The following is a 15020-nucleotide window of genomic DNA, read 5'->3' on the forward strand; positions in this document are numbered from 1 at the left end:
AAAAAAAAAAAGATAGTACTTCAGTTACGCCCTGTTTACGTGTTATTGACTCGGCATGACTTGAATAATGTAGAAGTTTGTGGGGATATAAAAATCCCCATCGTATAAAAAATTTATGGTCACATGGAATCAAAGGCAGGACTATAGTAGTTTTTTACGCAACCCTGTTAAAAAATTAGGATTAAGTTTCCACTTGTTTAAATAAACAGTCCAACCTTATCGCTTTACTTTTTTTCGGATCCCGTTGCAGGTCACCATGAGAAGGGTCGTTATGCTACTGCGTGTTATAAGTACCTCTGAAGTCGATACAGAAAACAGCTTTGGTAGATAAAACATAGTTGGGGGTGCTTTATCTGGACAAATGATATCTACACGGTTGATTTATGACATATTTGTAGATTGAGGAAAGACCGTTCTAATGGCATGACCCTAAAATGTTACCAAGGGAATTTAGCTGATAGGACATCAGAAATTGCCGATGTCAGCTGTTTTGATCGATATTCAAGTCGGCGTCAACTTTTAAACTGTAACTATAGATAGATACAGTTTACAGGTTTTGATTTCATATACCTATTAGAATCTTCGTGTGCTGGTAGAAATTACCAACTTGTTCAAGTAATGAGTCGAAATTTCTAGTCAATTTTTTCTTAAATGAGTTATTTTAATAAAGATTTCGAAAAGTCTTAGCTCCTCTAGCTAATTTAGCACAAGATCTCTGCCATGGCTTTTGTATATTGAAGTCATAATGTGTTATATTGTTTCCATGATGGTGCATCGTGACTGTGTTCTATCATCATGAAACCCATAGTTATTGAAACAGCAGTTCGACCAAAACACAAACGATAAGCTTAATCCCAATAATCCAGCGCCTCTCTTCACCTTCTAGAGCATCAAGAATTATAAAAAGAGGCTCCCAGAGTGGGCAAGGTTACTTTTAATTTAACCATTCTTCTTCTAGGAGAGGGGGAACGCATTAGGGCTTCCAACTCCTCCATTTCTCGCAGAAGTCTTCGCGATAGATATTTAGACCTACGCTATTTGAACGATATGCTACATTTCGCTATCTGGATCCAGAGTAGGACACGTTTCAGACGTTTCTTTCCAAAAAGAAAACCACTACATGTGAAGAATTTAGACGTAACGCTCTTTATTCTCTTGCTTACTTAATTTGTCAGAAAATGTTGAAAATGAATCACCGTCTTAACCACACCGTAATTGAACACAACGAAGCATTTTCGAAAACACTGCCTGTTGCGTATTGGGATCGATATTTGAAATAAGATTGGATACGTTATTTGTAATTTCTTCGAGAGTGCGTGGATCATTGATGTAGAAAATGGTTCACGCCTACATCAATGATCCGCGCACGACATCAATGATTTTCTTCTCTCGAAATAGTTCTAGATCTCATCTTTGAAATCTAAAAGACATCTATGGATTTGGAGAAAGTTTGAATTTTTTTTGAAATTAAGTAATCTACGATCAAGAGGGACAGTTCGGACAAGATGCACGTAAAGAGTGACTTGTTGAGCTATTGTGCTGAAAACAATCTGTATTCTGAGAGTTTGCATGCCCATACAGGTAAAACCAGCCATCATCAGAGAAGAAATCGAGTACAACATCTAAAGGTCTTCATCCACCGTTTCCGGTAACAGCCTTTAAAAATAAATGTCATATTAAAGGCCACCCGATAATTATCTCATTTACTCTTGTATATTGTGTCTGTAAATTGCGTGTGTTGTCTGGGTTGGTTTGCCTGTTTTTATGGAAGAAAAACATTGCAATTCTTGCCTGAAACCAACTCAGCCACAGAGTGTAAAAAAAAAGCCAAAAAAAGTTCCTCGCGTCATTCGCACCTGGGGCTTTTCCACCAGTCTGAAGAGGACTGTGATTATAACCACTGTGATGCTTGCGAAGACGATAACCACCCAGAGTGTAAAGTGTTTTCAGTGTCTAACGGCACCAGGGGTTTCCCCCATCTCCGCGTTGCTTTCATTGTGGGTGTGCTAGGTCACTGGTAAGGCCAGATATTTAAAAGTGTATGGATCTTGAAATGTGTGGTGTTGTGTATCGTTGTTCTTCTGGCCATTTAGCCGCTGGACTCCTGCTGAGGCCCAACGTTGTCCCACTTTCACCCAGTGGAGACAGATCAGGTAGCTATCAGTTTAAGTTTACTCTGGCAGGTCCTGCCAAATAATTTCCTGAGATTTCAGTGGCTAAGACCTAAAAAAAAAAGAATGTTTTAACATCGATTGCATAGGGTGATGTCGCTTAAATAGGAAAGGCCAAGATTGTGGGCGAAATTTAATTTGGACATATTTAAATTTAGGTGTGTGTGGGGTATACGCTTACTTTAAGATAGAAGGGGGGAGGAGATTTGAGACTGGGGAAGGGGTGAAAGGCAGAAGAATGAGGTCGATAAGGAAGAAGACCTCAAGTGAATGTCAATGGGGCATGTCCATGCCCCACCAGAAGGAAGGAAAGGGGGTGGCGAGGAGAGGAGGAGATGGCAGGGCCGTCTCCCCCCTCCAGCCAGGTGGAAGTAGAAAGGGCCGGACAAGGGAGCCGGCACAAATTGCCAATATGGCGTATGTGCCGAGAGGCTGCAAGCTGATCAGGGCCGCATTCGGTGTCAAGTGGCCTTCTCTAAGAGATTCCGTCCAGGAACAAGGTGACCACTGGCTGTTACAGTTCAGTTCACTACTAACATTGCACAGGTCAGTTCACTACTAATATTCTCCAGTCCAGTTGAGTTCTAGTGATGATTTGTCCGTTTCCATTGTTGGGCCATTCTTCAGGTTATTTCACGTTCACGGTTAGTTCCGTTGTCTGGAAGCCGGTGTTGAGTGGTGTCGCTCGTGAGATCCGAGTCCATGCGGTTGTTTCATCATCGTGAGTCTCCGTTTTGATTGTCATGTTCAAGGATAGTTCATGGGGTGAATCCTTTTTACTCGGTCCAGTTGGTAAGATGTCAATATCTGATAACGGCATTCGTGGGAGGAGTCCCATCCAGTGAGATGTCTGGGCTTCCTGTTCTTTCTGGACCAGTTGACAAGGTGCAAAGTTTGGTCGTGACAGAGTAATGGCTTCGTTTTCCACAGTCTCGGAGCAGTAGTAGAAGTAACAGCAGGATTTTGCGCGCATCAGCAACTTAGGCCACATTGCGCCGCATTTAATGTATCTGTAAATTGTCTGTTCTGTGGTTCGATTTACTGCTTTCTGTATGAAAAATCAAAGTTTCTTGGAAAAAAAACAATGCTTCCTCGACTGAGAGTCTGGCAGCAAACGTTGCTGCATAACACGCACTTTACACATTAACAGTTGTAATTTTCTCACCACTGCATGACAATTGCCGTGTGATATTCCTTTTTATTGTGCAACCCTCTTAGTGACTTAAAGGTTCAAATCAATCAAAATTGTCAAAACAGTCGGTCTCACATCATTCACATTAGCATTAGCATTAGCATCAGTAGAGGTATTTGATGCAAGAAAGCAAGCTTATGCAGCATCGGCCAAAAAAAAAAAAAATAAAATAAAATAAAAATAAATAAATAAATAAAAAATAACCACTTCCACTTCACCCCTCTGTTCGTTCGAAATACCTGTCCAGCCGAGCCTTAAACTTATTTAGGCAGTCAACTTCCACGACAAGGGATGGAAGTCTGTTCCACCAACCAACCACCCGCTGGCTAAAGGCAAATTTCCGCACGTCTATCCTATATCTGTCTTTTCTCAATTTGAATATATGCCCTCTCAGGTGATTATTCTGAGCAAGAGGAAGAATCCCATCAGCATTGAGCATGCTCAAACCATTCAAGGCTTTATACACCTCTATCAGATCACCTCTAGTCTCCAGACACTGTAATTTTCAAAACTTAAGCCTTTCTTCGTAAGAGCACCCCTTTGTTCCATTCACTAATCTTGTTGCTCTTCTCTGTACTCGTTCCAGCAGCTCTACATCCTTCTTGAAATGAGACCTCCAGACCTGTATACAGTACTCTAGGTGTGGCCTGACCATTGCCTTATACAAGGGAATAATCACCTCCTTATCCCTGCTAGGAAAATTCCTATATATCATCGACAATACACCATGAGCTACTCTTGCACCCGTCTGCACTGCTGAGAAAACTTCATATCTGCCTGCACAACCATCCCCAGGTCCCTTTCATTCTCTACCACTGTCAGTGTAGTACCACAGAGTTGATACGTTGCTCTGGGGTTGCTGTTTCCCATGTGTAGTACTTTACATTTGTCAATGTTAAACTTCATTTGCCACCTCTCAGCCCATCTGCTCAACCTTTCCAGATCCTGTTGCAGTAGCATAGTGTCAGTAGTGTCCTTGACAACCCTGCCAACCTTCGTATCGTCTGCAAACTTGGACATTAAGCTTGATATACCATCATCAATATCATTTATAAATACAGAGAACAATAATGGACCCAATACTGAACCCTGAGGGACTCCACTAATAACATTAGTCCACGATGAGCAGTGTCTATTGATTACCACTCTCTGTCTTCTCCCCCTCAACCACCCCTTTATCCATACTGCTCCAATTTGTGCAGCAGCCTTCCATGTGCAACAGTATCAAAAGCCTTTCTAAGATCCAAGTATGTAATATCAAAGTTATTCCCTGCATCCAGTTCTTTTGTGACTGCATCATAGTATCCAATCAAATTGGTCAGGCAAGACTTCCCCTTAACAAAACCATGCTGTGTCTGAGCTATGACTGAAGTCTTGTCTAGATGATCCTGCAGTGCTTCTTTAACCAGTGCCTCCATTAATTTTCCTGGAACAGAAGTTAAGCTCACAGGTCTATAATTACTTGTGTCAGCCTTTGATCCTCCTTTGTGAACTGGGGTCACATTTGCACATTTCCAGTCTATGGGTACCTCCCCTGAGTCCAAGGAAGCTCTCATAATTATGGCTAAGGGTTTGCTTACTTCCTTTGCTGCCTCCTTTAATATAACTGGATAGATCCCATCCACCCCAGGTGCCTTTCTTGTGTTTATCTTCAAAAATTTCTCCTCCACTTTACTCTCAGTTATTACAAGATTCTGTAGCTTACTGCTAGAGTTGAATACACCTCTGGCATTCCCCTCGCTGAATAACTCCTCATGTGTGAATGTCGATGCAAAATATTCATTCAGTTTGTTAGCTACCTGAGCAGGATCATCAACAGTTGACACATTTCCTGCTTCCCTGAACATTTTAACAATCTTCCACACCTGAGATTTTAATAGTGCTTTGCGACATAGAAATTGCCTACAAAGAGAAGTTTTAAATGACTCTGTTTCGTGGAAATGCTACACCACGAACACCTCGTAGATAGCACAGTTGGTATTATCATCGTCCACCCCACGAATCTTGCCAATGAGGCAAAGGATTTTATGACTTTTTGACCACTTGGCTGTGTTAGTTGGCCTCAAGCGAGGGTAGCATGGTTTTTTCTCCCGGAAACTCAGGTTTTATGTCCAGCAAATAGCCAGTCGACCACAGAACACACGCGATTTACAGAAATATAATCTACAGCTCAATATGGACTAAGTTGCTGATTAAAACCCTACAATAACCAACCAGAAATGATTTAAGAAAATTCAAAACTACCTAAATTAGTTAATAACATTTTAATGACTCTTGGTATCTTCCATGGCCCCTTCTTAGCTGACCATTTATCAAATGAAATTTTTGAATCCATTATTATTTCAGTCTTTTAACCATCAGAATAAGGCATCCAACATGACATTGCTGAATATATTATACTAGCATGTTATGCAATGTTCAAATCAATCAATATACCATATAATATCCAAATGTGAAAGGAATTATATTTATTTAAAAAATCTGGAATAGCCAAGGAAGTGATGTCACATATGACTTCTAATCATCACATCCGGAGCATTGGAGGACATCAATAAGTGGGTTACATCTTTAACTATATAACTCTAATTTACTAATTAAAATTAACAAGCAATATATGCAAATTAGTATTAGTTGTATTAAAGGCAACTCGATACAGAGAAGTCGGTTGAATTCAGTATTAATTTTAAAAATAAGTCATCTATTAATGTCCAAATAGATGTTCAACTTCCTTAAATTTCCATAAGCCCTCTAGTTCTGCTTGAAAGAGAAATTCTTATATATTAAGCAAGCACACAGCTGACGAAGGTGGTTTACAGGTGGGTGGAAGCTTGCGGTCTGTTCCTAGGACATCTGATAATCAAACGGATTTAAGAATGATAACCTTCCAAGCCATTAAATCCTCTGGATATATTCAGTTGTTCCTGGAATCTGGCAGAAGTGTTAATAGGCAAACAGAACAGCGATCCCGAAATTTCGCACATAGTATTCAAGGATCTCATATGTACCACTGGACAGTAAGGAATCCTCCCTCAAAATGGGGAAGGGAGGATTGGACAGTTTGTCAAAGAAAGAGGTGAATGTCATTTTGTTGAACATTGAGCAATGTTTTTTGTATTTGTGGTGTGAGTTGGACAACAATGGTAGAAGGATGAGAGGCAGAAGTCAGTGAACGCCAGATAATATCCAAAATGTATTAGACTGGCGACAGATTTTGTGAAAGGGCAAGCCAAGGAAGCAATCCGCAATCCATTAATCCGATCCCTTTTCATCACATAGCCACTGTTGAGATATGAAAACCGTTTGTGGGCGGGCATTGTACTGCTGAAAAACACGGTTTTGGATGGATCTTCGAAAGGGCATTTTCCGTGTTGCCCATCCAGCTTCCGACAACCCACTAATCCGACACCTTTTCAAAGTCCATCAGCTGTACATGACATCGTTTTACAGTGGCGGACAAAAAAACTGCATCACCTTAAAAAAAGTAGCATTTGTAGTGAAACGTATAAGATGTTGTTTGATTGCAGTCATTTTGTTTGACGCAAAGATATTGCGTCACATAATGCTTCTATGGTATCAGACAGTAATTGCAGGGTATTGCATCAGCTGTTTCTATAAATACGGCGTTGGAAGGATATACACACTCATTGGTATCCTGTTTTGCGGAGGTGTAAGCGTGGTTTCATAAGTACAGTTGACATCAAGAAAAAAAAGTGTAGCTGTTGCTCTGTCCCAGGAAGGGCTTTCTACGCGTGCTATCGCTGAAAAAATATTAACAGTATCCCGGGTGCTGAAATTAAAGAGTGAAACCTGATGTGAAGAGAAGACCTGGATCACGCCGTACGAGAGTGACTACGCCTTCCCAAGATTGATATTTGAAACGGCTATGTCTTTGTAATCGCCATGCTTGTGCTCCTGATCTAAAACTGGACTTTGAGATCTCCTCTGGTGTTGAAATAAGTGCACCAACTATCCAAAGACGGCTTTCGTTTTTGGGAAACGAGGGAATGGTTTCCCTCGTTTTTCTCCTTTAAGGCGCAGTCATACCTCAGAAATGCTGGCATTACAGTGTTGAAATGGCCAGGAAACAGTCCACATTTGATCCCTATTGAAAATTGCTGCTATGCAACCCACAATGCAGCGCAAAACACATTATTTGCAAAATTCACAACTGATGCAATTTTTTTGTCTGCCACTGTATGTGTTATTAACATTGGATATTCAGATCATTTGCTTACTGTTCGTTTGCCTGCTCATGCACACGTATTTATTTTTTTTTATACTACTTTCAAATTCCTGTCAGACTTACTATCGGACATTCTACTGTGCTGATAAACTCGACATGATAATTGTTTACGTCCGTATACGTCACAGTTCATGTAAATCCGTTTATTCTTTCTGGGTAGAGAAATTTTATTGACGGGTTTCCCTCGTAGTAACACAGTTTATAAGATCACCGTCCTCCCCACAACGGGTGGAAAAGAACTAAGTTCGAGTCTCATCGAGGACGTGAGGCATTTTTTGTACTAATGTAAATCTGTGGTGGAGCGTTTGTTGGAAATAAATAAGAGATTACGCTGATGTCTAACAGCTAAGGTACAACCATGCAAGAAGAGTTTCTAATAAAAGCAAGTATGGGCGCGGCATGGAATCTATAAGGTGAATTAATGCGCTTTGGTCTAATTGTAGCCATTCTTCCAGCAAAATATCGTAGCAGCGACAAGGTTGAAGGAAGAGGATTTAGTTGCTGAATATCTCTCTCTCCAGTATATCCCACACATTTTCAATAGGATGGAGATCAGGTGGGGACCAGGGAAGATGGTGGAAATCCGTGTTATGTTCTCCAAACCATTCTTGCACGATGCGCTGTTGCCTTGTCATCTATAAAGTGGCCATTACCTTCGTGGCCACTTTACATAAAAGTGTAACATTGCAGGTTGCAGAAGATATAAACTCCAGTTACTCCCTGGATGATATTCGAATTTCCACCGATAACAACAGACTCAGTCCGCGCCAACAAAATATTCCATATACCATTATACCATCTCCAGCTATTTGGGTTGTCATAACAAAGCAAGCAGGTAGATCGTTTAACACAATGGCAGTGCCAGGAAAACCCAACAGCTCTAACACTACTGCATGCGAGCAGCTTACGATACCTTTTAGAGGGAATCAATCATATTGGTTAACTACCAATATAGGTTAAAAGAAATTTGAGTCAAAAGGGTCAAAAGACTCAGAAAATCAAAACTGGACTCAAAAGAAACTGACCGACAAAATGTCTTATGAGGACATTATTTCGTTGTGCCAGCAACTAATAGTAGAAGCACTTTCTTAAAGGAAGTCGCGTTTGAAAAATTCTACAGCAAAGCCACCGGTTCTTAAAACCTTTCAATCCGAGTTAAGTCACATTCCCTATGATCATTTTACAAACCATTGTTCTACTGCGTTTTTTCTCCTTCTGCGTGGACCTTGCTTATATCAAACCCAAAAGAGGTTAAAAGAAATCCTCTTCCAATTATCGTCCCATTGGACTTGCCTCAACTCTTTCCACAATAATAGAGAAATACCACAACCGAAAAGGTCAGTTTGAATAAATTTAGTTGATGACGAGGAATTTTCATGGGCCTTTTTTACAACGTGGCCGAGTTAGTCGGTGTCAGGTAAGGGCAGCCTGGTTTTTTCTCCCGGAAACTCGTGGTGTTTTTCCAGTAAACAAACAATCAACCACAGAACACGCAATTTACAGACAACATACACGAAGCAATATGACTTCCGGCGCTGATTCTTCTAAAACCCTACAACAACAACCCGAAATGTTGCCAAAATGACTTTTATTAAATATGAATTGAGATGTTAAAATTTCAATGAACTCATACCACCTCACACTTTGTAAAAGAGTGCGTTTCTTCAATTAATCTTAGCTAAACAAAAGGTGAGATTATTATAGGCGTATGGGTCTTAAACGCCAAAGAAACTAAAGCCATGAGGAGTCACTGTGTTTTGTTTATAATTGTGTGTTCTATCGGTTGGTTTTGCTTTTTGATGGACAATATAGTTTTGTTCTCAGAGATCTCCAGAACAGAGAGAGAGAGAGGAAAAAAAAAAACATTTCGAATACTAACCATTTCCAGCCGGTGTGGGAGAACCCTGATTATAACCACCGTGCTACACACGAGGACAAATTATTATAGAACGAAATTGTGAATACACTGAAAAGACGTAACAAAATAACATCACGAGTAATTTAGTTAAGTTTCAAACCATGTCAGTTTTTTTACTTAATTGTGTACTTAAGTGTGCAGCAAATCACTTATAAATTCCATTTAGCCAAAGAAAGACCCATTTCCATCTGAACTGTTTAGTTGAAGTTGAAGAATTTGGGATTTGGTAGCCCTGTTCCACTTCTTTCTGCAACAAATCAAAGGATTCGACTGGACTGCAGCCATCAACTACTCTATCTCGGCATTCTCCTCGTGCTTTTTTTTTTTTTAATTGTGATTTTGTGACCATTGTTTTAAACAGATTCCATAATTCGAATATATTCATCCTCCCAATGCTGTCTACCCAGTTAACAGAATCGCATCTTAAATGGTCACTCTTGTTTGAAATTGAAACCTTTAACAAGTGACGTCATCATCCAACTGATCGCTCCCTGCTAATTGGTCCCGTACTGTCAGCAGTATGATGTCATCTGGTTCATTCCTGATGATCAGGCCTAGAATAGCCTGATGAACAGGTGATGGGAACATAGCGAAAACAGCGTTAGTCCATGGATCTGTTCTTCCAAGTGTCAATAATGCAGTCTGGTGATGATGATGTAATGGTGTGGAGTGTTCGTGGTGTGCATCAGACCCATTGATACCAGCGAAGCAACATTCGTTATATGGAAATTGTTTCATGGCTTCAGTGCATCCATCTTCGAAACGATACAGTGAAGGCCAGAATTGTGCAGAACAGGTTCCAGGAGCGTAAGAATGGATTCAGCCTGCGATGACCTCCTCAGTCACCGGATATCAATCGGACTGAACACCTGTGGGATGAGGTGAAATAAGCCCTTTGAGAAGAGACACGCAGACTTCCAATTTGGACATTTGAAAGCAACTGGAGCAACATCCTTCAGCACGGTTTTTGACACCCTGTTGAGGCCCTATCACGACGAATCTAGACTCTCCTCAGGGGATAATTTATTGGAAATACTTATTGAAGAGCGAGGGACTTGCTTGTTCTTCGATAGGTATTCCCAATAAAGTGACCACTCTACGTAGAAATAGTGAAACTGATCAAATCCCATATGCGGGTGACACCAAGTTTCTTCAAATCCTTTTTCACCTCATCCCACATGTGCTCAATAATATTGACAAAGGTCTTTGTTAATATTATTGAGCACCTGTGGGATGAGGTGAAACATGAGGTTCAGTTAGTGTGGCAGCGCAAGTTTTCCTATTTAAAAAAGAAGAAAATCACTATCGTTTATGATGGTATAGGTCTGGCATGTGAAGAGTAGTGACATTTACAACTACACTTACTGGCCAGAAAATTAGAAAAAACTTTAATCAATACGTAGCAGGCCCACCTCTGTCCAAATTATAGCCAATACACGTCGTGGTATGGAATCCACTAGGTAACTGAAGGAGTCCAGCTCCAGATTTTACTCTTCCTCCATCAAAATATTTATCAGCTACTGTATTGTGGTTCATAGAGCTGCGTAGAAGAACAACCCTTTCCAACATATCCTAGACATTCTCAATTGAATTCACATCTGGAGAATTAGGCGGCCAGGGAACTGCTGAAATCTTAGAAATATTCCTCGAACCATTCAGATACAATTTTTGCAGAGTGGATATTTGTCGTTTAGAAAGAATCCGTCGCAATCCGGGTTAAAAATGAAGAATTGCATGATGAATTTGGTCCAGATCCATTGTATTTGTCACATCGATTGTATTTAGCAGTCAGGGGTTGAACTCCTCTGACCATGTGGCCGTTCCAGAGTATAAACAGCAAATTTATTTATTTATTTATTACGTAAGTGATCATAATGTTTTAGCTCATGAGTGTATTTTTTAAATTAAATACATTGGTCTAAAGCACCGGGTGAAATGAGTATAATTTCGAAAACAATGCAATTAATCAATTGGAACCCAGACCGAGTTACATTTCTTAATTCCATAAATAAAGTACCATCCATGGAATATACACTGAAAGGACAGAATTCGTGGGATACTTGGTTCCTGAGCAACACGACGCTGTCACCCCTCTAGTGGAAGAAGCCACCGCTTGGCAGGTACACTGCATTCACATAGTGTAATTCAATGTCAGTATGGATAAACGTCGTGAGCTAACCGACTTTGAAAGAGCGATGATAGTGGGTGCCCGACGCATGGGTCACTATATCGTGGAGGTGGTACAGAAATTGCACTGTCCCCGTTCGACAGTATCAAGAGCGTATCGGGAATACGCCATTTCCGGAATAACATCTCATCGTGGACAGCGTTGTGGGCGGAGAAAGGTGGTGGATGAATGTGGCCGTCGACGTCTGTCTCGCATTGTTTCAGCCAAACGGAGAGCGACAGTGGCACAACTTACCGCCAACTTCAACGAGGGAGGCGCCAGAAACGTCTCCATCAAGACCATCAGTCGATCATTAGCTGCAATAGATTATGGGAGCCGCCGAGCCACAAGAGTTCCTTTACTAACACCACGACAAAGTACTCTACACTTCAACTGAGCGAAGAAACATGTGCACTGGACCTTGAATGATTTGGGATGGGTCTCCGATGATCCCCATTTCCAGTTATTTCCAGCGGACTGGAGGGTGCATATCTGGCAGAAACCGCACGAACCTATGCACCCGTCATGTCAATAAGGAACTGTTCAATCAGGTAGACGGCCGGTAATGGTCTGGGACGTGTTCAGCTGGCAAACGTTGGGACCTCTGGTAAGTCTAGACGCATCTCTGAACTGTCCAGGTTACGTGTCCATCCTTGCAGACCATCTGCATCCCTTCGTGGCTATCATGTACTCACGGATCAATGGATTCTCCCAGCAGGACCTTGCGCCTCCCCACAGAGCCGTGGTGGCTAGAACATGGTTCGAAGAACATTCCGCAGATTTTACCATGGAATGGCCTCCCCGTTCATCGGACATGAACCCTGTGGAGCATATTTCGGATGCTGTGGAAAGGTCAGTTCGAGCTTTGGTTCCTCCACCCAGGAATGCGACGGAATTAAGGACAACGGTGCAGCAAGCATGGATGGAAATACTTGTGCAACGCTTTTGTGAACTAGTGGACTCAATGCCTTGCCGTGTGACTGCCCTTATCCGGGCAAAAGGCTGGCCTACCCGTTACTAGGTAGGTATCCCATGATTTCTGTCCACTCAGTGTATTATGACACGAGGAAGTATAATTTGTCTCCAAATTGAATGTTTTTTCTGTTTGGTTGCCTGTATTTCAGTATTAACAACCCTTGAGAAAAGCCCATAAACAAAACCACCCAAGAATTTCCTCATTTATCTGTATCACTATCCCCATTTTTTGAATTCAGTTCGATTCCAATTCCGTGTTTTTCACCCGTTCGCAATGTTCGAGGTTTGGGGAAGATGCTCGCTGCTCATCATTTCTCGACGCTCCTGGTTGCGATTAGTAGTGATACTATCAACTGTACTACCTCGGAGGACATTAGTGATTGGCAGGCCTAAAAGCTCTTTGGGATTTCGTTCTGAGTTGACACGTATATTCAGAAACAGTAGAAGATATGCCTTATTCGTCGAACGGTTCGTCTGTTGGCAATATTATTGGTGGACAAAGTTTATCTCATCGTCCTCCTAGTACTTGAGTAGAAAACGCTCGGTTCGAATCCCGTCAATGGCTCGAGGAACTTTTATAGACTCTTTTTACAATTTGGCTGAGTTAGACGGTCTCAGGCAAAACTACATAGCATCCCCCCACTCCCAGAGACATTGGGTTTTCGTCCAGCAAACAGCCAAAGACCACAAGTTGGTCTAAGTTGTTCACGCACCTAAAACCTTACATCAAGTATTTTTCACTCTGTTTTGATCTCTTGGAATTAAAGCGCAGTCCGATGATGACACTCTCTGATGATTCAAGCCACATTCAGCAGTGTTTCAGCAGCCTCCAGTTTACATTAACGGCTCTTCAAGCCATCAGTTCTGTAAAATGAGAGAGAGAGAGAGAGAGAGAGAGAGAGAGAGAGAGAGAGAGAGAGAGCGAGCGAGCGAGAGCATTACTCCATTTTTAGTATCACCTGGATTTGCATGTAACGGGGGAAAATGAAATGATGAGACAGCGAGAAATTTCAGACAGGTATGAGAATTGCCAAAACGAAAATATGGTCACATGTCATCAGGACGGCGTTTGATCCCCTCCAACGGCTAAACAGACCTGACAGCGGTGAACGATGCCCGATATAAGGGTGTTTACGAGATTCTTTGACAATAAATCCCATTCTTCCACCACCACCACAGACCTTAGCTCACCAAGTGACTGAGCAATTGGCAGTTGGCGTGCAATGCATCCCACACATGCTCGATTGGATTTCAATTTACTGATCGTGTTGGCCACAGCAGTCGTTGGATATCTTTAGTTTCAAGATGTTTCTCCACCACTTCACTATGGACAGTGGCGTTGTCGTGCATGAAAAGAAAATCTGGGCCAATCACACCCTTTAAAAATCACACACAGGGTTCGAGGATCTGTTCTCAGTTCTTCTGCTCATTTACGGTGCCCCTATCAAAAACATGAAGAGGGATGCGGCCATTGATCATTATTCCGCCCCATAGAAGAACACCACCTCCCTGGAACATCAGAGAAAATCTCCCTTTCTCTGATGTTCCAGGGATTATACCACTTTCTTCTTTGTCTCCAGATGAAAATAACGTCTGTTTGTAGACTAAAACGAAACTGATCAAAGAACAGAACTGTACCCCCATTTGTCAGGGCTTCAAGTTCGTGGTACCAGTTTGGGGTTAATGGGATCCAAACAACTGGCTTCCTTACTTAGAGTCCACTTGAGTTGAGCCTTCTTAATACAGATCCGTTGGGAATACAAAAATCCAGGAATGATGTGGTGACCTGTGTTTTTAAAGAAGTGAATAATTTGCATAATGTGAGGCTCTGTAAGGTGGTAGATCGATTTGTATTGGATACTCAGAATTTGCATGCCAGGATGCTTTTTACTCACCTTCAGAGACAGTGTTCACAATTCACGAAAAGCATTTTGTTCTGTTAATTTTGTTGAACAGTGTATTACTTTATTTTGAATGGGTTCACACGAAGTTCATGTCTCCATAAAGTAATTAATAGTAAAAGAAATTAATAATTAAAGAAACTGAATAAATACAAGTCATTTAGAAGTCAAATTGAACTCCCTTTTCTTCTAAATGCTTTAGAACGTTAACTTTATAGAAATCTTTATTGCGCAGAATCTTTTTCGTTGCGCCCCCTTCATGAAATTTCATTTGATTAAGTCAAAATTAAAATTATAAAAATATCGTGAAATATATCTAAACACGCAGAAATCTTAAAATATATTTGCTGCAAAAAATACGTAGAAATATTTAAGAGAAAAAAACATTTAAAAACTAAAAGTAAATAATAATAATAATACATTTGGCAAACAATAATTTAGTTAAATGGATAT

This window comes from Mastigoproctus giganteus, chromosome 10, assembly GCF_048544385.1.
Source record: "Mastigoproctus giganteus isolate SK-2022 chromosome 10, ASM4854438v1, whole genome shotgun sequence".
Lineage (NCBI taxonomy): Eukaryota > Metazoa > Arthropoda > Arachnida > Uropygi > Thelyphonidae > Mastigoproctus > Mastigoproctus giganteus.